The following is a 27,247-nucleotide window of genomic DNA, read 5'->3' on the forward strand; positions in this document are numbered from 1 at the left end:
CTCCCACATAGACTTTACAGGATTAGGAACAATGCTAGTTAGCTGTAAACACGGTCTCTTAAAAAAACTACAGATTCTCTTTGCCGAAGGCTTAGAGTGGGCGGGGATCAGAAGCTTTTTGATATGTAAGTATACCCAGCAGTAATAAAAGTCTTACACCAGGTTAACTACACAATTTGCTAATAACATTTGCTGACACAATCCATGAAAATCACTCTGGCAGCCTGATTTTTGGCAAGTGTACAAACGTTTTATTGAACACATGCTGCCTATGAAACATGGTCTATGAAAACATGGCCCCCCTATTCGCAAACGAGCAGCTGAGTAACATGTGAATAAATACCTGCTTTCCATTCCTTCTGGCTTACAGTGGGCAGGAAACCTCCAATTCTTTTGCATACATTTTGGAACGAAAAGCAAGAAAAAGTTTCTCAACCAACTTCGGTGTTGGAGAGTAACATTTCCATACGGTACGGCCCATAACTTTCCTCACCAATGAGTGTCAGTCAAGGCAGGCATCCCACGTCAAAGGAATCACTGTTTTCACACCGTTTCAAGTTGAAACATGGTCTGCTCGTGTTCTTCCTTCCACTCTAAGTGGGGCTTTACAGAATTCAACGATGCATACCATAAGCCAAATTTTTTCAGGGACACAACTCTGCCTATCCTCTGGGAATTGCATACAGGAATCACAAGGCAGCGTTCTGCCCCAAGCTTAGCTCCAGCTACACAGGAGATAGTCCTAAGAAGTGTGTATGACTAGGCACATAAATTATGTATCCAAGCTGACCTACCCATTAATTTATAAAGCAGCATTTCCAAAGGCAGACAGGAAGGCACTGCTGATCGCTGCCATGATGCTAAAATAGTATGATGCAGTTCAGCAAAGACATAGCATGTGCCAGTAAGCCACATGCACTCATGCTGAGGTCCCAAGATACATCTGATTACTCCAAAACCACTGTCTCTAAAAATCCCTGGGACACAGAATGGGAAATTCTATTTAACTGACTGCCCACCAAAGCGGTCTGCAATAGGTAAAGGATTCTTTACCCCATGCAGCACTTCCAGGGCAATAATTAGGATTAATCAACAATGCTGTCAATTTCACTTTTTATTCCAGAAAATGCTTTTCTATGATAAGATGATGCACCAGTAACATCTAATTAACTGTAATGTCTGCTGCAGTAGACCCCAGAAATATCCAGAAACTGGCAAAGTCCTCAGAAAAACAGAAAACCGATGCAAGCTTTTGTGTTTATAAAGAATAAAAACTTGATGAATTATAACTCAGAAGTTAATGCTATTGTTTTTAATATTTTAGTGTTTATATTTTGATCTTTCTATTCAGACACTCAAATATAAATAGACAAACACCTCTGAAAAAAAAATATAGAAAATAAAGAACCTGAGAGAAAGATAAAGAAAGAAGTGCTGGTTTCACCACAGTAATCCTTAGAATCCCAATAACACAAGTTTCTTAGCATAGCTATTACAGATATATTGCATCTGCATCATTGCTTCATCAGGTACGCAATACGTGCCAAGCACACACGCATCTGATAGAAGCATTCACAAAATACATTGTGTAAGCCTGTCCTTAAATCTGGGCCACATTAGGAGAGCGCTTTGTGTTATTTATGGCTATGAGGAAAAATTGTGCAAAACTTGTGGCTTTGCCAGACAGCTGATCAAAACTGAAGCCTCTGCTGAAGAAGGCTGAAGCCTCTTACAGACTGACGCAAAGCAAAATGTTCTCATAGGCTCCCTGAGCGCTCACCTCTGCCACGCCAGGATTTGCTAAGAGGAGGGAATACTTCTGCATGTTCATGCACAGCAATCTACATGTTTGCAGAGGTGATACCAATAGTGCTGGGGTATTTTTATGCAAGGGAGGAGCCTGCTGCTCAGGGACTATTAGCATCGTATTAAATCATCGGCTTTAGGGGTGAGACCTGTCAAGTTTAACAATGAGAACTGCAAACTTCTCCTTCCGAGGAGATGCGCGATGTTCTAGCAGCATTGCCCGCATTGTTTCCCATCTTCCCTAGAGCCGTTTCTTTATTTTACTGTGACTCAGACCCACATTCAGCGCTTTTGGAACAGTTGGCCCTTGCCAATCTGGTAGTCTGAGTTAATGGTTTCATATTGTTACAATTGTCTCAGTGGCCGAGTCCTCCACAGCAGTGCGAGGAGGGTGGCTCCCGTTAGGCTGCAGATAATTAAGTGTGTGACTATGATATGTGCAAAATGCACACAACGCAGGACAGAGTGTGGGATCGCCCAGTGGCTTCTAGTAATGAAACCGAAAACAAAGCACCGCAAAAATTCTCCAAAACTGCAGAAATAATGCCGCAATAAATTAATCTTTCCAGTCATTATGTCCACAAGTGTGGAACAGTCTGAAGGATGCCAGATCCTTCCTCTACAAGAAATGCTGAATTCTGATAACCATAGAGCGATCCCTCATTTCTTCAACGTGCAAAGCTGTGAAACCCCAAGGGTTATTTTTTTGCCTTTCATTTCTCTGCTGACAAGTGGCATGGGAAGTGTAGAAAGAGTTTAAAAATTTAGCTTTGAGAAAACATATTCCCAGTGGGACCTACTTTATACACTGATTTCAATAGAAAACTATTTTCCTAAAGGGTTTTTTTTTTTTTAATCCCCCTTTCCAGCTTGCTTCGTTAAACCAAATGTTTTACATAATATTGGAAATCAACTCCCACCCCTCACTTATTCCCTCCCTCTCTGTCTCTCTGTGGAATTGGCGAATCAATGGAGAAATGTTCAAGCCTTTGTTAAAATGAAAGAATGGAAAAATTAAAGGAGGTTGCTCAGTGTAACAGTCACATAAAAAAAATGTACAGCCTGTGGTTCTTGACTCTCTTTGACTGTAGGACTGTTGCTCGTTTCTCTCCAGCTGCCTGTGGTAAAGGTACATATGCGGTCTGTATATAATTATATGAGAGTGTACAGGCAAACCCCTGCACAGTCAGGATGATGTGAGGTTTCTCTATACGCTCATTATGTTCCTGAACTTTGAGATTTTTGTAGACAAAATAAGATTTCTTTCATTAAAATGGGATTTATTTGTGGTTCAATAGCCTGAGGCTGCAGAAAAACAGGGCATTTCACCATTGTGTCATCGAACACTGAACTCCTGCCTTTTAATTATATAGGTTTCTGACACCCAACCAGACTTTTTTTCCCCCCCCCCCCTTCCCTTGAAGGAAGATGACGCAATTGTGACATAGCCAGGCCCCAAATAAGACATTCCTAACCCATATGGACACAGTATAAACATTCAGATGCAGACAGCCTTGCTTTAGTATTGCGGCAGGAGCCACTTGATTTGAACCACACTTTACACAGGGCTTTGCTGGTCCCCAAATGAGAAATGATTGATCCAAACGGAGTAACATAAGGATTCTCTCATGCAAGGAAGAGCCACGTGGAGGCTTCTCTCAAGCAGATGGACCAGTTGAATAGTCAGTGCTTTCCCTGGTGAGAAGTGAAACTAGAGCAGGTTTTTCCTTTTTTCCCCCCCCCCCCCGGTTCCTGTGAATTCTTACCCCCATCATATAAGAAAATGAGGTATTTCTTACACTAAAGCGAGTGAAATAAAATGTTCTTAATTATGCAAGGTAATTTCATCTGATGAACAGGTCAAATAAAAAAAAGAAACACAATCCAGCTTCACATACATCAAGGAAATATTCAGTCTGATAATGAGAAGTGTTGAACTGTCCCAAGTCCTATTAAAATTCACTTTGTGTTGCTGGTATTCAACACCTCTGGAGCTCAGGCCATCTGGGTACTTCCACATCTGTGATCCTGGCTTCCCAAAGAGGGGAAAAAAAAAAAAGCAAATAGTATAAATCTAACACCTAAGTCTGGAGGTCATGAAGTCAGACACAGCCTTACAAAAAACACACCACAAAACAAAACCAAGAAGATCACTAGTGTCTGCTCAGACCAGAGACTGATGCCTTCAGTAATCTATTTCACACAGCAGTTTAAAAACGGACAGTTAAGAAAAGAACTGTAAAAGATTCCAAAGTGAAAATGTAGGAAATGCATACATAAGTGTTTGTATAGATATATATATATCTTCTGTTTTTCTTCTGTGATGCAAGAAATCAATTTTTGAGAGAAATGCAGAACTAAAATGCCTTCCGAAGTTAATATCCCAGTACAGTTCTAGGATAAAAAACTCATTTCATTGACTTCACATCTGCAATGAATTTTATAAAATTATACATAGTAGAACACCAACATTTTGAGGCACAATTTCATAACAATTTTCTGTTTGAAATAAATGAAAAATATTAGCTATTTGACTCTTCTTGTAATCATATCTTTAACATCAAGGATCACGTCACTGTTGGAGGAAGAATGAATTGGCTATGCACTGTTTGATTGTGCATACATGGTAACTTCTTATAAACATGACTGTATTTCATGTTGGGTATCTCCTTATGATCTACCCAAATACTTCAAATAGAAAGACTTAATCTTTACAGGAAATGATATTTTAATCCAACTGAAAGTCAAGACGGGACACCTAGTTCTCAGTTGCCAGGCTTTCATCACATGCCATTATTGTCTCATTGATTGGATGAATGAAATATTTGCAACCAAAAGAATGTCTCAGACCTCCCTTGGACCCGGTTCAATACTTCCCTTTAGATCAGGCAGGCTTTTTATAAGGCTTGCATTCTTCCAGAAATAGTCCAGCAAACAAAAACTCAGAATAAGATGATCAATGAAATGATATAGTCTTTGAGTGACTGTGGACAAGACTTTTGGTATTTCCCAAATGAGGACAAAGAACTTCTGCACTATCACAAGGTTTCTAAACAAGTTAGATAAAAAATTAAGCATTATGCAGACAGGAGATGGACTGAAGGATCTGTATTATCTCCCACATGCAGTAGTTAGACATTTTTAGAACAGCTTTCCCACCCAAATGGTGCCTGGTGCAGTCACGCATTCATGCTGTAGGCTCAGGAATTTGCCACAAATCTCCTGATGTGTTATGTACTGATCCTTATGTTTCCCTACAAATCATTATCATCTTCCCAACACAAACAGACAAAGGATATTCTGACATTATTTCTGCATGAGGCAGGTAGTATTTCAGTGGGGCAAAAGTGCAGTGTGAAGTGCAACCATGAAAACTCATCACAGCTCTTTGCTCTGGATTGAGAGTGTTTTGGATGAGTCAGAGGGCAAAGAAAAGGTTTTCTGCATTTCAAGATGATTGTGTAGTGCCAAGGAAAACTCAAGATAAGGAGCAGTGGGCACCTTGAGAAGCTTTACAGGGGGAGATACTAAAAACCTATGCTGCCCTCAGACTCCTTGCCCTTTGTATGGTTTCCCCCCCCCCCCCCAAGCACCTTCTCCATAAAATATCATCAGCAGCAATTGAGTTAAAGCTTGGCTGAATTATCCCTTTCATAAGTCTGTCTTCATGCTTTTTTTTTTTTTTTAAAGTAAAGGTTCCGTTTATTAATTTTACCCAGCTAGCATTCACTTAGCATTTGCTTTGAAGGATAATTGACAGGTTGAGGCGACACTCGCCAGAATGAGAGACATAAATCAGAAATAATTTCCAAAATTGGCTGAGGGCTGATATGTTGAATAGGCAAATACAGGTAAAAATCTCTCTATTAGGCCTGAAAGCAGTAGCAAATGTCAAGCAAGTGCTATCTAATGCACCAGCTTAGATTAATTTTGTGGTCCCTTCTTTGGGTGATTTTGTCTTCAGAATGCTACTGTGCTCTGGAAATGCTACCAGACAGCTCTCCTAGACACAAGGAGTTCCTGATTTCTTCTTAATTGAGGATAACTTCGAATTTCTGTGAAAATTAAGGTGACTTTTTAAACTCTAACTTGCCTTAAAAATACATCCCAACTAAAAAGTTATCAAAAGAATAGAAGACAGCACCATTTGTCACGAGGAAGCAGGAACTGCTTGGTCATCTGGGGCAACTCAACAACTCCAACACCCAGAATCTGTAGAGCCTCTAATTCAAATTCTGTGCTTTTCAATCACTGGCAGCAAAGGTCAAAACAATCAGATTTATGAAAATCAAAGTGGTTTGGGTCATTTTGCCTGAAAGTTTTTCATGACTTCCAGTTAAATAAGAGGTGTGTTTCCTCCAGGCCTGAAAGCAGGCACACATATAAAAAAACACTGCAAAAATGGCCAAAATTCAGTCCCAGAATAAAACTGTGAAAATTCACAGTTTCTTCCACTAAGCAATTATTTCAGTTTTCGCCAAAAGGAATGGTGAGATTTTAGCATCAGGTTTTTTTGTTTGCAACATAAATACTTGTAAAGCAAAAAACTGGTAGCTTTGCAAACTCTAGATGTATTTAAGGATCTTCTGTGAAATATGATGGATGAGGGGGAAGAAAAAGAACAGCTCTTGTCATGGGGATCCAGAAAGAGAAAGTTCTCTGAGCACCCCATGTCTCAAAACCTTGAAAGATAACAAGGTTAGGGTCATGATACAAGATGGATTGTTGCTGGTAGTGATGGTTGAAATGCACAGAAAAGTGTGGGTTGGTAATCAGACTGACAGATTGCAATATTTCCCACTACTCCGAATTTACTTCTTCCTTGAAGTCATAAACAGGTCAGCATTCCTTTACCCTAAATCTTGCATTCGTGTATGACTTGCTCTGTCAGAATCCAAGGGTAAGTTCAGCATTGGGTTGCACCTAAGCTTGGGCACAAAGTCTATTCTCATAAGACCACCTGTGCATCTACTCTGTATTTTGCTGCATTAGAAAGAAGGAAGGCTGCTTCCCCATGACTTCACACATTGTAAGCAACTTAGGATGTCTCTTAGGATACATAGGGACAGCTGTTCTTACGTACTTGAAATCCTGCTGGATAAACAGTCTTACAAGAAAAAGAGGATAGCCTAACTTCATGCACCCTAAGGCTTGAAATTAGAATAAAGTTACTAATTATTAGAAAAGATATGTTCTTGAAACAATTTTCTTATAAGGGAATGGAGAAGCAAACTGCTAAATCAGTTTTAAAAAATGATTAATAAATTAATTTTATTATTGTGCATCAAAGCTGCCTCTAGTAGCTGTGAATTGTACTTAACCAAAGCACTCCTTGCACAGACATATTGTGTAATATCTATGTATAAAAGAAGGGAAACAAGAATATACCACAAAAGTTTTCTTAGGTTAGCAAAGGAGAGGTGATTCATCATATGACACTTGTTACTCTATTTTCTTTGGACTTATAGGAGGTATTTCAGCAGCTCAGCTTGAAGTCACAAGATGAGGAAGAAAATGGCTAAATCTGCACAAGGCAGCTTGGTAGTACTATGTTTTGAAAGTCTTATGCTTCCTAAACTTTTACTTGCATTTATATATACAATAAACTTAGCTACATATTTATCCTGTACACAGATCCCATTCACTGACAGCTAACCACCCCTTTATGAAGAACTCTTCACACTGAGGATTGAGTGATTTCTATATCAAACCTGGTAGTAATTAAACCAGACTAAGTCTAGGATCAGAAGCAGACTCACCTAGGAGTACATTTCCTATCACAGGCACCTATGGTTTGGTGGGCCACATGCATTGCATGAAGCTCACAGCCAAAGCTCTGCAGACTTCAGATCTGACAGCCTCTTCCTACAAGAAAAAAAATCTCAGATGCGGGAAAGGACTTATTGGAAGATTTCTCTGAGGTTCACTCAATGGAGTTGTTTTTCCTTCTCTCTTCCTCTCTCTAATGAGAGAAATGTATAATAATACAGTAACCATAACTATTTAAGTTTGGTCTGCTCCAGTCTGAACACCCACCGTGTCTATTTCTAAACCATTTGCCCTTCCCTAATTCTTACAAACCACTTTACAACTCAAATCTAATCAATAACAACTGTGTGAAACAGCACTCAGACAGTAAAGAAGTTGGAATTCCCCTTAATAGCCCTTTAAAGGAGTTTTAATTAATTCCACGCGCTTCTGTAGGATTATCAACTTTACAGTACGACTGCATGTGAAAGCTTTAAGACATTTCACTTATGTCTGCAGGATGTTCTGCTACAAAAACTGGTTTTCATGGCTTGTCACTGCTTACCATTAGCTTCTTGATTAATCCTCAAATCCCACTTCTCCTTCCCTCTCCACTTTACTAGCTGTCTCTGCAGTTTCTCCTACTGGTCACTCTTACTTCCCTTCTCCTAGAGCTTTATCCAGCTCTTTGTAAAAGAAATAGAAGGTTTCCACAGATGGCATCAGGATCTTGGCAGGACCATTCCCTTTCTTCTGCTCAGTCCTCAAAGAAGCAATTTAGCTGATGCAACAACTGTATTGCACAGCTCCAGTTAGAAGTCAGCAATTCTTTTTTCATATCCAGACACCTGAGTTTCCAATACATCCAGTGCATCTCTTCTCTTTCATCACTCTCAACACCTCTAAACTCCTGCCTCTCTTTTCAGTCCCCACGTTCTCTCCGTTCCTTCAATTACTTAACTTAGGTCCCCTTTCTAGGATCTATGGTACCTGACTTCCTGTACCTTTTCTCCCTCGCCTTCTTCTAGCTTTTAGTATTGCCGAGCAATTAATTTCATTTTCATTAATCACACAAGGCATGCACTAATTATTGCTCAGACAAGAAGATCTGAAATAGCATCAGTGATGAAAAAGAAAAAAAACGAGAGAGAAAAGATTTCCTTTTTTTTTTTCTCTCCCCTTCCTCATCATATTTACAGCCAGTGATTTTTCTTAATGAGCTTATGGAAGGAAGGCAAGTGATGTTAGTGCAGGAAGCCCGAGTGCAGCGTGTAGTCAGAGGCTAGAGTTCATGAGCTGTCCAGAGCATGTTTTATCAGGTCACCGAGTCAGCCGCACTACAGGGCAATTTCTCTTTCTCAGCATTAACCCTCAACTCCGAGTCCCTGCTGGAAAGGCCTCCCCCTTCACAAACACTCCAGGATAAGATGATAAGAAGATTACAAGTAAAGCCTCTCTTTAGCAATTCCACATCTCCTGTCAGACACAGCAAGTTAAATTACAGTGCAGGCTGCAAATGCATTGATCATCCACTCAGCTCCTACAACCCAGGGGTGAAAAGATCCATGCCGAGGATAAGTGAAGTAATTTCAGGAAAGTTTATTTTAGCTGGGAGGGGTTAAACAAGTTCAACGAGGCAAGGCTTAGGGAGGGCGCTGGAGCCAAGTTCAGCAATGTCTTGTTTGTGCAGGTACAGGCTGTGGGTTACACATGCCACAGGTGTTTGGGTCTCCTCCGGCACGCTCGCATCGTGCCATGCAAGCCGCAAAACCTCAGTGATGATGGAAAGCTCTCCCGTCACTCCAATAAAAGGCTCCACACCTTTGCCATAACCAGACAACCTCTGATAGAATAACCACCGCTTTATTACAGTAAATGCCTGCTGCTGAATCAGAAGAGGACTTCTGATATTCACAAGAGCTCCCCTTTTTAAGTAGGTGGCAATAGTATTCGTTTTACCTATAAAAACTATAGTGTTTTATGACAGAAGAAATAAACCTCCCTAAGCAGTTTTGATAGAGAAGGCAGGATTGTCCATTTTAAAGATTAAAAGAAAAAGATTATAAATCATTAGGAGTGCTTATGAATTCTATTCATGACTGCCTTCTTTATTAAAGAGACCCATTGTAAAATGGAAAGTTCAGAAGGCTTGGTGGTGAGCAAAAATGAATTATAATGACATCACTGGGTCATGAACTAGGCCCACTGGCTACTTTCCAGAATAAAATTGACTGGAGAGATCAGATGAGCCCATTTGTACTGAGAGACATCTGGGTGGCAGCCAGAGAATCTGGGTTCAAGCTCCCTATTTACAGAACATGCTTCCCTTTCCCCTTTCACTACCAGGAGTAATCTGGATTTCCCAGGCACAATGTGTGGGATAACAATGTCACTCCATTCAGATTCCAGGAGGATTTTCACCCAGAAAATTTCATTATACTCCTCACTTGGTGAAAGGCCTTGTGAAAAAAAACTAACATGTCAACATCTGGCTGAGGTGCACAGTGCATTCTCATTACACTGCTGATGGGAAGATTTTACATTTAAATAAGCATAACTTGTAAGAGTTTTTCATCATATTTTCCTCCTTGTCTCCTTCTGAGATAATAAACAGTGCCTGGAACCCAAGAGAAACTCATTTTTTGCCAAGAAATAATTTATAAACCTTAAAGAGCATCTGCTGAAAACATTGGGGGAAGCATCTTCCCCTTTCTTTCATTTTAACTTGTTCAGTTGTCTTTCTAAATGCAAAATGACACCTCATTCAAAGCTTTCTGGCATCATCTCCACCTTCCCTGTTCTACAGTTTACACTTCTTTTGATATTGCTTGAAATTTCTAGGAAGCTTTTACCTAATACTGTAATACCTATTATCCGAAACATTTAGGTGCACGTGTAGTTGCCAAAGAGCAATTGGATGTGAGTAGTCCAATAAGGTGGAATGGTACATATTCAGGGGAAGAAAAGATGTCTGACCATCTGACCTTAGCAATGGCACCATCTCAATATTAATATATTTTATGCATGCATGTGATAATGTTTTACCTTCCTTATGATCCTGCAGGGAAGTTTCTCTTCTCCCCATTGAGGATTATTACCTATTCAGAGGTGGTTATGATTATAGATACTTACGAAGACAAGAATAATTGACCATAAAAAACCTTTTACATTCCCACAATTATTTTTGCATTGACTAAAAATGTCAAGAAAATCTAGTTCTATTAGCAGGTCCTTAATTTTGCTTTCACTTAACTTATAACTAGATTTCCTTTCCCACCCAAAGCATGTTTTCACTTAGCTATGTTTGGCAATAACACAGAAAAGTGATTTGTCACAAGATACCAACTGGGAGTAGATAGATCAAATCTCAAAGCAGATACATTACACCTGCAAGGGAGGGAAGGGGCTTGAGGAAGGTATCAAGACCTCATAGGTGAAGGAGCAGGAGAGGCATCTTTAAGAAAGTTTCATAACAGTCATAAACAAGTGTGCATGAAAACAGTAGCCTGATAGAGATGAAGCTAATAAAAAGTTAAATTCCATGATAACTTTGTAACAGAGGAACTGAAAAACGAGTTCTGTTTACGTATCAGATATTCACACCATTCTTCAGCAAAAACAGAGCACTAAAAACCAATGAGTCCACAGGAGAAGCACAAGAGGCAGCAGATACAGCTACTTTAAACCAGTTCTGAATCATCCAAAAAAAGCAGCAGTAGCAATCTGATAACAAAGAAAGAAATCACTTACCCTTTCCCAGGGATCAAGGCTCACCAAACACTCCAAACAAGGTGATCTCCAAGTAGAAAAGCTTCCCTTGTGGCTGCCAGCCCTTAAATGAGGTAGATTGCTTCCACCTGTGCTCCCAGGGCTGGCTACACCCCTTCACCAGGTGCTCAATCACTGGTTCAGGCCGTGACCTAACAGTTCCCATACAAGACATTAACTAAACTAACATTAACAGCAACTATTTATGAGTGGTCAGTAATAAATTTGAGAAGTGTGACAGCAAAATGGCAGATTCTGAAGTACAAGTCTTAGCATTAGAGAATCACCAAGGTTGGAAAAGACCTACAAGATCATCCAATCCAACCACCTGCCTATTACCATTAGTTCTCACTAAGCCATGTCTTTCATCACATTGTCTAAATACTGAACACCTGCAGGGTCAGTGATTCCGCCACCCCCCTGGGCAGCCCATTCCAGCACCTGGCCACTCTTTCAGAAAAATAGTATTTCCTAACATCCAACCTGAATCTCCCCAAAGGTGATTTAACAGTGTCCTTCTAACAGATCTTTATTTTAAAAATATTAATTAAAAAAGAAAACAAGCAAAAACTAACAACACCCAAAACAAATCAAAGCAAAACATTCTATCCTTGCAGTAAGTAGTAGATGGTAACTGATAGCCAGACCCCACTGGGTCCTATCTTAGTTTGAGAGAACATTCTGGCAACTCACTAAAAGAGAAAGAAGCCTGGGCAGAATCTCCATGCTGCATTTATTATGAGAAGCACTTTATCCTTCAAATCAGCCTGAATATTTTCTGAAATCCATACCTCAAAGAATGACATTTTTAAAGATGCTCTCAAATCTCTGAAAAAAAGTGTAGCTCATTTAGGTTCTTTTGAAAATCCAGTCCAAAGAGAGGAATCTCTCTGAAAATACACCCTATTGTGCAGATTTGGCTGCAGCCTATAACTCATTACACGAAGGCCCACAAAAATTTAGCAATAAGAAATCCTTATTTGCCAGGATCTTGATAAATGACTGGCCTAAACTCTGTAGAGCTTCATGGAGGCTCTGAAAGCAATCTACATAAGCATTTCCACACTAATGGCAGTACAGAAGTACCCAATCTGGCTCCAGTAGAAAGCAAGTGTGGCTTTCTCCTAATCCAGGCCTGAGGTTTGGTCCAAGTACTTCTCTATCCAATATCTACTGAGCTTACCATAGAAGCTACTCTATACTATCATTCACTTTTTACTTGAATACAAGATTTTAGGACATGGCTTGATACTTACACAACTAACTGGAAACACTTCAGTAAAATATGCTATTTCAAAGCCAAAATGATTTTGGAAAAATTTTACTTACTCCTAAGTCAACCACAGTAACATTCCCTGCCTTGGAATTTGGTTCACTTTTTGCCTCTGCTATAGGTTTACTGTGCCAAACTCCATTACTATCTCTACACTTCGTCTGCTCTTTCCTTTAAAATTTACGGTCCTCAAAGACAGACCATTCAAATTTCTTAAGCTTCTGTTATTTTATGAGTCACTGCAGAAATACTTGTAAGCTCAGGATGCTCCATGGTCCAGCACAAGGCTGAAAACTGACTTCCAGCTGCTGTGCTTGCTCGGTGCAACTGGGCACATACCCTTGACTCTTCCTGAGGTCAAACTTGAAAATTTGCCAATAGTCTGGAAAACGAGACTGGTCTTGAAGTTACCCTTGGACAGGTCCTTGAGATAAAGAGCAGGTGTACTCTGGGCCTTTTTAAAACAGAGATAAATATCCCTTTTCTAATTTCCAAGATATGTTGCTCCCAGCTAAGAAAATGCAGCTGCTGAAGTTGCAAAAAAAAAAAAAAAAAAAAAAAAAAAAAAAAAAAAAAAAGATTTGCTATCTTTTACCATTCAGGGATATAGCGTGAGTCATTCTTTTAGAGCTACTGTCCTATAGGGTTTTATTTTCCTAAAACATTTATAAAGCCAATTTGTATATTTTCTTCATCAAGAGCATAAAACAATGTGACAGAAGAATTCCTTCCTATTAGATTATATCCATGAATGAAAGTTTAATTGTTTTGTTTAAAACTATTTAAGGAAACCTGCACATGAATAGGAAGTCTGCCTTTTAAGAAACTCAGTCATAAATATAAACAAAAACGTGATGCCAAATAGCAATTACTACTTTGTTTCTTTTTTGAATGACAGTATATCTTAAACTCATTCATTTCCAGTTCTGACTTGCTGCAATGTGTAAAAATACTACTGCAAATCCACTAAATGAGCTTTGTCTTTCTCTCTTGAACTTCTTTGGTTTATGCTGACTGTTCGTGCTCTGTCTTCCCTTTATCTTGTGAGGCACAAAGGTCTCCACCTCTTTTTTAACTTTGTTTGAAACAGCAATTATTCATAACTGCCTTACCTGGAAATGTTTCACAGATAGAGACAGAGATTGTGCTCACCAGTGGGAGTGCTAACAAACTGACTGACGGTGTTTTAAATGCTGTGGCATGTAGAGTCAGTGCAGATCTAGATGGTTCTAATTGCTTGCAGTTGTTGAGTGACTGTCAAAACCATTTATTCTTACCGCTGATGGTAAATTTTCAGGGAAATGTCACTGCAGACAAGGAGGTAGATTTTTCAAACGCACAAATGCTGGTCAGGCATCTCTCTGCCATTTGCTTCTTTGAAAATCTTGCCCAGCTCTTCAGACAAGTTGCCTGGCAAACAGATGTGCAAGGATGGATTGGACATTTAGGTATCAACACCATCTTTGAACTTCTTGGATGAAGGGTCTGCCAACAATTTTTTTGGCCTTTCCTCTAACACTTAATGTCTTCTAAGATGAAACACCAGCAAGTTCTTTAAGCTCATGTTATTTTAAATACAGGCCAAGACCTTTAACGAATTTGCTTAGTGGTGGCAGAGGAGGAAGAAAGATTTGGTCCTAAGTGTTGTTCAATAGCATGTCTTGGTTTTCACTGGATGGTAGCCAGGACTGATATTTAAGAGGTGTTTTGCTGATGGACTATCCTACCTCAGTGACAATAACAGAGTAACACAGTCCCCAGCAGCCTATCCATCTTGCTAAATCTAAGAATAGATTCATAAAATCAGAGAAGAATCACAGAAGACACTGCAAGAATTTAACTCACCATTATTAAAAGCAAAAGGAATATAATCCTCTTCTAGAGCATAGGTTCTCACACTCTGGGGGCAAACGGAGCAGTGTCAGCACTCCAGATTTGTCATGAACCACCAAGCATACTTAATCAAACTTTTAATTGAAAAAACACCACAGAGATAATAGAAGTTTGAGCACAAAGATAACAGCACTTTGAAGGCCACCTGCCATAATCTCACAGACCACTGATTGTCCTCGAATTTGAAAGTATTTTTTATGAAGTTTCTCAAGCTATCTGAGCAGCACCACAAAATAAAATATGTCATGAATTAGTGGAATACTCGAGAAAATTCATTGGCTGTTTAGCTTCTAACATTATGTTAAAGGCCTGTATGGACTAACAAAGGGTTTTTGCTTTATTCTCAGCTGAAGCTCAGAATTGCTGTTGGGAGCTTATGACAGTATCTAGGAGGAAAATAAAACAAAGAAGCAGAGAAACTTCCAAAACAAATTGTAAAATATTGTTGTCACATTGTCAAATAATGTTGCAGTACTAGAAATGTGACATGGTGATCAGACAAGTAGGAAATCGATTGAGAGAGCAAAATTCAATTCATTTATGATTTTGTAGTTCACTATATAAATAGAATTTTGAAGATTTAAAAAAAAAAACTAAGATCTTGCTAATGGAAAGATAGCTGGAATATTTTAGTCTACAGTTTCTTCGTAATGAAATAACACATTCTTGCTAGAACAATAACATTTGAATTTTTCATGTTATTCTCACAATATCTAACAAAAGCTTCAGTGATCGCTGATGGGCTTTTTGTTGTCATGAATAAAATCTCCCAATTTCACTGCAGTTTAAAATGAACATCTATAAAGTAAGTCTCAATTTCAGCCAATATTTCTGGTTAATAAAAGGCTCAAAACAGAATCACATAAATTTTGGTTAAAAACAAGTAGGACTCTGATAGAGGAAAATAAACGGAAACCAGAAGCAACTTTGAAGTATCAGGAGTGCCTAAGATCTTGGGTTTTTTACTGCTTTTCCATCATGTTTCTTTGGTGCTTTTGACAATGATACAGGGTTGATGCTTTAAGGAATATGATGAGAACTTGACATAGTAGGAAAGATGACTTAACACACCTTCTTTCCATCACTGAAGACCTTGGTGTATTCCCTCGTGCTAGAAACATACTGAATTGTATGAGCATTTTCATAGGCCTACAGCACCAAAGATTCAAGTTAGGGCTTCAATTAAGCAAAACTAACCATGTTATCTATTGGTGGCCTCCACAGCACTTTCTGTGTCCAGAAGACAAAGAAATAAAGAAAAAACTTTAATGCTCCAGGAAAGGTGAAAAATCAGCAAGAATATGAAAGCACCGATTAATAAAAGTCCTAAGCTGTCTGATGAGACTTTAAAAATCCACTTTAACTGTCCTGAACTCTGGAGGAGGTTTTAGCTTCCACCAACTCCCTGATGCTATATTGAATTTCAGCAATGAGACAAAAAACTGAGCAAAAACTTACCCTCCAGTTATTCATCTAATAAAGTCCAGCTACTTAGTCTTTGGAGGCTGAGATAGCCAAATTTTTATCTGGAATAAGCATCTGAACTTCTGGGACGACCTCCAAACCTTTTATGATACCTCTAAAATACACCCTTCTTTTAATAGTCTGTGAGCTCCTTGCCAGTCTTCTACCACCAAACACAGATACTATACAGCCAGCTTTTTAAGTGTATTAAATCCCTTGGGAAACGCTCATATTCGGAAATAAAGTGGCCTTGATCTACTGTAGCTTTTTCCTCCCAGACCACTTTAGTCTCTCCAATTTGAGAGTTCACCAGTGCTTATATAAAGACTGCATAAGTGTAACAGAGCAATAACTTATCTTCTGATTTCTGTGCTTTTTCTCCATTTTCCTAACTCTCCCAAGTGTCCCAGTAAAGAAAAATCTCTGGGAAATTAATAAAAAATAAAAGAAAGAAAGAAAAAAAAGGAGAGAGACTTGAAATACGCTGAACTGTAAGAGCAGGGCTGCAAGGGACCTTTTGCCTCTGTCTCTGCCCTCATATGTTTTACAGGCAGCCTCATTCTCTTTCATGTAATTAATCCAACAAGTTTTTGAACAACTGTCTAACTTGTTCCCCGAGCCTCGGGTAGAAAATTTTTATCTTTGCTAAGAACAGCATGGAAAACTTTTCCAAGTCAGTTAACAGTTTGTCTCACTGTGGGTTTTCAAAGTCTGAGTACAGATTTACAGCATGTTTTATGTATATTTTTTTAGTCCCAAGGTCCCTTCTCTTCACAGATACATACACAATGTGTCATGTAGAAAATATAAATTGTTGATTGTACAGGCACTTTCCTCCTTTTTAAACCTTTCCAAAGGTCTTTTTGTTAAATACACCCAGACACCGTTTGACAGATGAGGGGCTAATTGCTCTGTGAATTACCTCTATCGATTCCTGTTTCATGTTGAGCCAAACAAACAAAAGATATTAATGCTTCGAAAAAAATGAATGATGACCTTTCTCTGCAAACACAGCTTGCGGCCTCTGATTATTGGTGATTCCAAAGAGCAGCGGTCAATCGCAATAGCTGTAACGCTATGATCACTATAATAAGCTTGCCTGACCTTCTCTGCCATGTTAAGTGGTTTAAATTTATTTGCCCAACAACAGTGGAGCTTTCATTTAAAGTCACAGAACATTCAATTCTATCTAAAGATCCGGGGTATTTTTTCAAAGCTTTACCTGCTTAAAAAAAAAAAAAAAAAAAAAAAGGTGCCCTGCTTGGAAATGATAATAAAAGTGGATAGAAAGCACTGCCACAAAGTTATTTTAACCTGCATAATCGAGAGTCCTTGTTATGGCTCTAACAGTGAGGATTTTTCTTGATCATTTTGCCTTCCCACTGCTCCACTTGCCATAGAAGTGCAATCTGTTTTGCACTCTCCCTTCGATGTAGTTGCAGTTGGCCACTATCTTTGCAGTTATCCCAGCTGGACTAAAAGAAAATCATTATCATTGAATGCAAATGCAGTGCTAAACTCCGGTCCCTGTAAACAAAATTTCCTGAGAAGTGGTTGATAGCAGAATTTAGCTACAAGGAAAACTCCTGCAAGTCCTTCATCAATGTTCTCTGCCTTTTCCTGGCCGAGGTTAATCTGTGAAATCAAGTGGAGGCAAACCACAGAAGATGGAGCGCTTATCTTTTTGCTGGAAGCAGTCTACAAATTTGCTGGAATATCCTTTATCTTGAGATTTCCACCTCTCTGTTTGGTTTCCTATGTACAAGAAATACGTGCAAGACAATCCTTCGTCTTGATGTCTGCAATAATATTACACTGTATCCATAAAATGGGAATAATAATCCTTAGTCTCCTTTTTGAAATGCTTTTCGAAGTGTTGGGTACAGCAACCTCAGTAAAGTCCTTGGGAATTCAACATTCATTTTGATCACTGTTATAAGCCACTGTAGCCTGGTATCAAATGAAGGTTGAAATACAGCAACAGGAAAATATGGTCTAAATTTGTTAGAAACAAAACTACAGGATCAGAAATGATTCCTCGGGGAAAGAACGCCAGCAGAATGCTACTCACTTCTCTCAGCCTCATTTTTAAAATTCTATTTACCTGTCCTCTTTCTCTGCAAGGAAGGCAAAATCTCTATTTCTTCTGAAATTCTCTTTGTCTCCACATATGACCAGTATCAGCTCAGGATCAGGACTCAGCCCAAACTCACCAATGAGTTCTCTTGAACCCTCCTTTCTCCCCACCCATGGTGCTCAGTGAGAACCCGGATTCAGCCAGTGTCAACCCTCTGTGTCTCACTTCCAGCTTCCTTTCTAATTCCTCTCTCTGCATCCTGCAAATAAGAGAGATGCTGGGGAGAAGCAACAAAAAGTCATCAAGGAGATTTTACAGGTAGCACTCAGCACTGCTATGAAAAAGAGACTAAGATTAAGAGGTGAAAAGGAGGCTCAGATGTACTGGCATCCTCCAAGGCAGATTTAAGGAGTGATGTAGACATGCTTAGCTGGAGGAAAACTTGGAAGTGCAATAAAGCTAAGTCAAGTGCGGGAAGGTATTACCTGCCAAAAGAAGTGGTGAATCAGGTAGGAAAACTGTAGAACAGAATACAGGAAGAAGAAATGTGGGGAAAGTACCCTGAAATTTTCTGTGCAGATAGACAGGCACAGAGCATGGCTGCAGAGGATGTTTGTGTCTATGAAAGAAAATTCTTCCCTAAATGAATTTATTATCAAAATGCCCCTGAGGCTGGAATTTAATTTCAAATAAAGCTTAAGTAATCAGACATCTATGTCTTGGAGCTGTGAAAGTCTGAGGCCTGTTGTGTTGCGAGAGACAGCTCTATCTTTAACATCAAAAATTGTGAGAAAGAGTGTGTTTCAGACTTAACAAAATTCTGATGCATTTATGCATCCATATCAGAGCTGCACCCGAGGAAGGAACAGTCCTTTTTAACTATTATGTTGTAGACAGCCCTGAGCCATAAGAATGGTGTAAAGGATGAAATATCATTGACCAGAACAAGAAAGTGTTCCTTTCTCCCCAGGAGACAAATCTTCATAAATCTTCACTGCTGTTCAATTTCTGCTTGACCATCACAGAAAAGGACAGTTTTTCGAACTAGAACACAAATATGTTCTAGGTTCTGACTTTCAGCATACATGCTACGTGGCTTGATGATTATTTGGAAACCTTGATTTCCCTTGATGAAGCATTATAACGCAGCAGAATTAAGCTTGGCCATTTACAATAATAATAATAATAATAACAACAACAACAATAATAAGGAATAAATACATAAATCAGGAATATTCTTTTTTACAGTAAGAATATCCGGCACTTGCAGAGCCATATTGTATCAGCAGAGCACAGCAAAGATCAAGTCCTGGAAGAGAATCACTTTCAATAGACAGGAAACAGGCACGGTGACTAAGAGAAGCAATGAAGAAAGAAAAGGAAGCAACTTGTACATCAGATCTATGAAACTTCACTTTCTGAATTCATAATGGAGACTGGAATAAGGAATTTTCAAAAACTCCTCCTGTTGCATCATTTTGCATGCTTTAAGCCCAGTATATTGAACTAGCCGGTAAATGTTCCCAAAACTTGAAATAAAGAGGCATCTGGATGAGTATTGAATGGATTTTCAAATGGTTGTCAAGGTTTTTCATTATATTGATATTTTGGAGACACTTTTTTGGGCCAGTTACTTTTTCTTTTGATTTGTATGCGTGTCTATTTTGGAGGGGGCTGGTTTTATTTTTTTCATTTTTGAGGGGTTGGTTTTATGAAGATATCTTCAAGATTTCTGCATGTGCTGTTGTGTTGCTGTGTGGCTGGAGTGAGAAAGAAGTGATGGGAAAAAGCATATTTTAAACTACAGTCATCCTATGGGCCAAACCTATCTTGCTTAATTGACTAATTTCATTTGCAAAAGGGGCTGAAGGGGCAAATTCAGACTAGAATTTCCATGCAGTCACTCTATCCCTTTATAAATTACTTTCTATTGCATTTTCCTCCAGAGTAAACTGGGATTTAAAAAAGGAGAAGGAAGTAAAAGGAAATTCTCTCGTTCTATTTCTGACCCTAAAAATCACATATTGAGCACACTTTCCTCAGTCTAAAAGTCTCTTTGATTTCAAATAACATCATTGTTTCTGGGTAAAGTAAAACATACTTTGGCCCAGAGACTTGCTTCTGAGCAAAGGGCTCCATCAGTGTTGCAGGCTTTAAGACTGGCTTCTCACAGGAGTAGCACTTCTGAAATGCCATTTCACACCAGCTGGGGATCTGCTCCTTAAGAACAAAGGAAGCAAGTTACAGCTAGTCCCCGAAGGCAGATAGCTGGCATTTCCTCCCACGTGTGCCTCGACCAAGTCAAAAATAGCTTCTGCTCAGGAGACATCACACACAGATGCGGATTCAAACCATTCTCAAAAGGAGGATGCTGCTCTACCCAAAACTGTTTCTCTGAGAACACCGATGCGCCACAGTTCTGACTTGAACAGGCCAGATGAGATAAAATATGGATCTCCAAGTACTACAGATTTTATAGGACATCTCCCAGTGGAATGTCTGCAGTTGTTAGCTCATGGGATAAAAAGCTTGTGAAGCTGCATTCCTGCAGCCAGATGGGATATAGGACTTTCTTCCCTCAACTGAGTACCTTGCATTTCAAATCCTGTCTAGGTAAATTACCTTTCCAGGGCTGGATATTTCCTTTTTGTAGATTCCTTGGAAGTAACCTTCAGGGAACTGACTAACTTCTTAATGGCTTGGTCAGACAAGAAGGAAGGAAACTTGCACTGGTCCAGCGGGAGGCACCACTTCAGGCAGTCAGCATCCTGCAATTCTTCCAAGTCGGTGAATCACAGCAGTTTAACTCTCTTTCAAGGGCAAACTTCTTCCTTTCAGATAGGGCCAAGGTAGCAAAGACAAGACCTAAAATAGTTTCAACTAGCATTGGGCTTTGAAAACAATTTCAAAGAACCTATGTCTATGGCTAGGAAGGAGTCCAGCCTTGGTCTAGAAGAACTGAATAAAGTATATCTCTTTGAGTGTAAAATCTGGAAAATAAGGACCTATTCAAAAAAGAAAAATAAGCCACAAGATTTATTTAATATCTCCAGAAGAAAATGCTCAAATAACAAGGTTTGTTTTTTGCTGCTGGAAAATAGAAATAGTCTTGATACCTGCCTAATTTCCTTTTATTATATTGAAATTAAAAGCACCTACAGACCTTGCTACAAAGAAAGTTCACTCTGGTGCCTTAATCAACAGGTTCATGGCTCCAGGGTCTGATGCATGCTTTTCTTTACAAAACAGTGCTTCACCTCTTCACTCAGATGAGTTCACATTTACGTTTTGCTGTAGGTTCTGTCTGTTTCCAGTTCAGAGCTATGCTTTTCCAGGTTAACTATAGCCTCCAGACTTTTTGTGAAGCTAATGTCTAGTGGCCAGACATTCACAATAGGTTAGGGTGTTCTATGCATCAGGATCTGGATCTAGTAGAAGAAAATAGCTGTGTGTTCCAGCATTTCTTCAAGTTCCTCAAAGGCTTTTTGAACATCATAATGGACCAAACGGATTTCTATAGAAAATAAGATAAATATAACGGGAATAAACTCAAGTAAAGATCAAGTGATATGTGCTTAGAGTTGCTATTCAGATGCCAAAACTAGAAGAAAAAGGTGTCAGTTTAGTCCTACCTCCACATAAGAGGCAATGGCTAAGATCACTCCGGTGTCTCTGGTAATAATATGGGCAAGCAGTAGCCAAAGAGACAAACCTTGTCCTTAGACCGACTTTTTGTTTGGCTGTTTGGTTGGTTTTCTTAATCAGAATGTTTCTCTTAAGATAAAATCCAGATTCTTGTTACCTTGACTAGTTATTTTCTGTGATAAAGTTCCATAAAAGCTTTTCCTTTCTTCCCTAGATTCCAGTGATAACTCCCAAGTAACTGACTCAAAAAAGTTGGGCTTCATTCCTGGCAAAACCACTGTGAACTAGGGTCTTCCTGTACAAAAAATGTTTGCAAATGAATTATGAGAGAAGCTCAGGAATAATAGAGCTATCTAGAAAGAAAGAAGAATATTGGGTTAAAACTTAGATGACTGAATCAATTTCCTTGAATATATTACAGGTAATATCAATTAATAAAATCAAAAGATTATTAAGAGTCTAATATACTTCCCAACATTTATTGGTTTGTATAACCTTTTGCAGCTTAGACCATCTCAGCAGTAAAATTAGAGAAGTTTCACTAAAAACTGAACTGCCCAGTATTCAAACACTACACCACTGTTTCACAGGATGCAACAGAAAAGGCAAGCTGTGCATTAAAAGAAAATACAGAAATGGTTGACATCAGAAACATTTTTCTGTAGCAACGTTCATATGAAATTGAAATAACTATTCAAGATAAATGGCTAATCTTCATACATATGGCCCTTGCTAGAATTAAAATTTATTCTATATGAGCAGAACGAGATTTTTCATTCTTTTAAATAATTGTTTAAAAAACATTCAAGTCCAAATTACGGACGTCAAGCCTACGAAATGTTATTTTTAAGCATCAAGCTGTTTTCTTTTACTTAGAGAGAAGCCAAGGAATAAATTGCTAAATATAGTTTATATGTTGGAAACAGTGACACAACCTTCATTCTCTTCGTGCTGTAAAATATGTGACTTTAAATATAAATTTTACAGAACAGTATTTTTCTCAACAGAGATTTCATTTCACTGAGTGAATCACATTAATAACACTTAGCTTATATAGTGCTTTTCATCTGTGGATCCACCAGCACTTTACAAAACGTAAATTCATTACCAATATTTTACAGAGATGCAATAAAGGGATTTGCTGAAGGTTACGCAGTGAGTTAGTAACACAGCTGCTGAAGGAATAGTCCCAAAAACTTGCTCCTTACCTATTAGAACACAATGACCTGAACATTAATTGGTTTTTTGCTCTTCTTTCAGCATGTCACTGGAAAAAAGCCCTGAGAATTTATTATGGTGAAGTAAACCAAGTCAAGTCTCACGCAGCACATTGTGATCCAGTCACCTAATATTTGTTTGCCATATTTATCCTTGTGCTGTCTACACAGACAACTGAGAAAGCTAGGTGTGAAACGTCCATACACAGAACAGTCCCTGCCAAAGGAAACTTACACTCAAGACCAGGAGTGAAAAAATAGAGATATACGTGACACTGAGCATTTAGCAACTGTCCTACTGAGATTGGTTTACCTATTTAAATTTTTTTGTGAGTTACCTTGGTAATGAGTGGCTTGGTGGGAATGACAAGAAGAAGGAATTCATCTGGAATGGAAGGATGGATGTAGGAATACAGTACAATAGAGGAATTGCCCAGAATAGTCTAAATTTTTTTCTTTGGTAGAAAAAAAGCATCCAGTCTTCAGGCGCTTTTCTAAATTCCTAACTTTTCATGGTTTAAGAGTTAGTCTGGCCTCTGCAAACTCAAATGACACCGGTGTTAATTTGGAGGAAGTATTTCATTTAGTAGAGTCACACTGGATTTGTGTGGATGCAATTGGGAACAGAATCTGTCTGAAGAACCAGCAAGCCTAAGCACTTGCATCAGTTCCCAGAATTCTTGAAAAGTTTTCTGATACCTCATTTGCACTGTACTTGCTTTTAGCACTACAGTAAAATCCTACATATCATACCCTTCACAGATGTGGAGTGGTGTGTCTCTTCTTAAATAGAATTAATTAGACTATCGATTCACAGCAGCTGAAAATCCAGCCCCCCATTCTACAGCACATGTCAATGTTATTGCACAAACAATAAGATTTGCTTAACAAAAATATAACTCTGGTCTTTTCAGGTATCACTGATACTTGATTGTTTCGAGTATTGGCTTTCTGACAGGGTTTGGAATGAAGCCATTTTTATTAATTTAGTTATTTTTGCTGATATAAAAGGTCGTCTATCATGTTAATGATGTATCGGTCTGTGGTACCACCGAACAATAATTACAGAATGTTCCTAATAGTAAATCATTTGTCACAATCAGAGCTCACTACAACAACCTTTTGTTGAGCAATAGAATACATTAGGTGAATAGCAATACACCTTTATGCTTACCAATTAAAGGATCCCACACACACAGAATTTACATGAACTTTAGAATGAAGTATCATGAATTACGACTGCTGCTTACAAAATCTTGCTAGGTATAGAACTTGCTGCTAATTTTTAACTTGTCAAATCATTTGTATGTATCTTTTCAAGTATAATTGGAACTGCAGACAGATTTCCCAGTCTGTCAAATCAGAAGTGTTTGGAAAATTTCATAGGATCAAGGACTTTTAAAATAGACGCAAATAAATATTTAAAAGACCAGCTAATCTATTCAGAATGCAAATATGTCCTGTCACTCTATTACTCCATTTAGATCGTGATTTTTTTTTTTTTTCTTGTTTTATCCATTTGGTAAAAGCTGCAAAAAGATTTTGGTTTAGGAAAGAGGCCTGCAATTTCTAAAGACAGGTAGCACTTGAAGGTTAGCTGTGAAGGGTAATTTGGTCGCATCCCACAAGTGTGTCCCTTTTAATTTCCAGCTGCTGAATATCATTAGCACACAGCAATAAAGCAGAGCAGAAATTTTAGTACTTTCTGATACTCACAGAGTTGCCACATAGAACTGGTTCATGAACTAATTCACCTAAAAAAGGATATCAAACCAGAAATAAACTTAAGAATTTCTGGATTTGTATACTCCTCCTACGTGGCTTTTAGGGCCCAGATTTGGTAGGTTCAATGATTGTGTGATTCTTTATCCCCAACATATCTCATAGATGGGTAAGGCCACAACTATCACTAGTGTTATCACAGAATCACAGAATTGCCAGGGTTGGGTTATGCCTATTAAAAGACAATAAATTCTAGACTATTGAGCCCAGTAGCGTCTAAACTGGATTGATTAAGCCAAACCTGAAAACTGATCTTTTTGGTTCATTCTCACACTATTTCTTGTGACCACCAGATTAAGATAGTGTAGACTTGCCAGAACGCCAGGAGACACCCCACTCCCTCCACAATGCTGTCCCAGTGTCAGGCACAAGTCACGTTGAAGTTTCATGAGACCATCCATCCTCTCTGGAGCTTGAACCCCATCCCACAGCTGCAAGATCCTTACACAGTTTGAACCAGGATCTGTCACCAACTGATACTTTTCCACAATGAACTGTTGCACCTTCCATCCAGTAGGAGAAGTGACACAGTCAGTGGCACACAAAAGAAAAAAATAAATTAGCTGCCAAAACACTGCTGTACTCCGCCCATATGCCTCAATTATCTCTCCCAGGCCTCTGCAACACCACACACCACATCAGGAGCAGCAGAGGGACTACCAATGAGTAATTAAACCTCTTATTGCTTTGCATGGCTGAGTAGTTTTCATAACAGCACTGCACAAAACTTGAGATTCACAGATTTTTATATAAGCTCCTCAACATTTCTACTTGTCTCTCTCTCCTTTTTTAATTTCAACTGTTAGAATAAACTTTACTGTGAACTGCTGGGAATAAGAGGATTTGAGCAGGCAAATGCTAAGATGATTGTTCATTAAACCCAATGACTTTGAAACTGCCTCTGTGTCAATTAAAATAAAAACTGTCAAATGCTTTAAAAGAGCAGCTTTGTATAATAGGAACTCTGTTGAGTTTATTGGCAAAGAGAGCCGTTCCAGGAGGTTATGCAGAGGAAATAATATGTTGTACTTAGGAACGTCATCCTGGTCTCTCCTGATTCATCTTCCGAAAAGAAAACTGCATGTAACATATATATCAACATTCATATGCATGCTTGGTGGACAGATAGAGAAAGTGGGTTTGGGGCCTTTTACTTTTGTTTTTCCAGCTTTTTTTTTTTCTTTTTTTTTTTTTTCCCAAGCTAACAATTAGGATTGTCAACTTAGAAACCACCGGGTTTTGTTTTGTTATGGTTTTAACTGGATGCAGATTTAACACTTCGTATAACTTAAAAATGCCATTTTGTTACAGTAGCCAACCAATACGACAGGGGATCTTCACGCCTGCGTGTCAAGTGTCAAACGTAAAACAGCTGTAAAATGGGACAATAAAAAGCGTGTTACTGTAGAATTTTGACAGCCCCTGCACTTGGCAATTAGAGAACCTTCATAACAATTAACAAAATTGAAATCAGATTGAAGAAGCAAATGTGGGCGAGTAGAATGGTCGTGATGGAAGTGCCTTCCTTCTGTAAACACCCTTCTTCTCTGTCTTGTGACTACACATGCGTGTGCTGTGACCAACTCTGGACAATGAGAAAACATATGCAAAGGAAAGAAACCAAGTTTCTCTGAAACAAATGATGTTGAGTCCTCAAGAGGGCAGTGACGAGAAGGGAGGGGGGAAAAGCTTGCAAAAAAAAAATTAGAAAATTCAAATGTCTCTCCCCCCTTACCCACACACACTACCCACCCCTCACCGTGTTCTGTCCAGAAGAAAAATCCCTCAGCCACAATGGTTGTTTTTATTAAATTCTCCTCAATAAAAAGCTCAGGCAGGATTTATTAGGTACTCAGGGCGGACGTTTAGTATTTCGCCAGTTATTAAGTGAAAATCAATAGAAAGCAAAGAAAATGGAAGTCACTGCACTGTTAGCACGCTGTTGTCGCCCAGATATTATGTCGGCTGTCTTGTAGATTCATGACAGACGAAAGCGGCCGGGAGAGAACTCTTTCTGCTTACATTGCAGGAGCCAAAGTGGGGTTATTCATTAGATCAGGCAGCTGGCCAGATGGATTTCCAGTTCAGTTTTACCATTTATCTTAAAAACGCCTGTATCGAGTGAGAAAGAACACTGATATTATGTGATATCGATGGCAGCTTTATGTATCTAAATCAGGATTTATTGTTATTTTGTTCTGAAGACCTTTTTTTCTCAAGAAATACCATTTCACTGGAAGAAAATAATAGCTAAAACCTTGTCAAAGATAACCTTTCATGTTGTTCGTGCACCGCTGGCTGTAAAACAAATAGAACCCAGGGTATAAATAGGTTTAACCACATCCTTACAAATCATTCCCTTTAGGATATTCTTTCTCTTTTTTTTTTTAATGGTACAAATGTGGGTTTTGGTCATTAGTTGTTTTTCCTGCCAGTAATTTAGTTATAAATAACATCAGCATTTGTTTTAATTGCATTAAAAAACACTAGAAGTTGTATGTCTCTGGAATGCCAGAGCAGAAGGTTTTTTTCAGTGGGTGGGTTTGGGGAGGCTTTTTTTTAAATTTTTTTTGC

General features: G+C 38.7%; 2 long non-coding RNA genes across 3 annotated transcripts in view; both read right to left on the reverse strand.

Moving 5' to 3' along the window:
- Window positions 1–3,545: 3,545 nt before the first annotated feature.
- Window positions 3,546–11,424, reverse strand: LOC149916292 (uncharacterized). 2 transcript variants are annotated; one of them, XR_016470532.1, is made up of 2 exons: window positions 11,305–11,424; window positions 3,546–3,834 (listed from the first exon to the last, which is right to left on the reverse strand). It is a non-coding gene; the product is annotated as an uncharacterized LOC149916292 (long non-coding RNA). The 2 variants fall into 2 exon arrangements; XR_016470531.1 differs by having other exon boundaries at window positions 3,546–3,838.
- A 15,052-nt stretch (window positions 11,425–26,476) lies between these two features.
- LOC116225576 (uncharacterized) overlaps window positions 26,477–27,247 on the reverse strand; it is a 28,134-nt gene continuing 27,363 nt past the window's right edge. The window contains exon 4 of the long non-coding RNA XR_004166108.2: window positions 26,477–26,785. This is a non-coding gene — a long non-coding RNA (uncharacterized LOC116225576). The remainder of the gene's footprint in view (window positions 26,786–27,247) is intronic.

This window comes from Phasianus colchicus, chromosome 12, assembly GCF_987193195.1.
Source record: "Phasianus colchicus chromosome 12, bPhaCol1.hap1.1, whole genome shotgun sequence".
NCBI lineage: Eukaryota > Metazoa > Chordata > Aves > Galliformes > Phasianidae > Phasianus > Phasianus colchicus.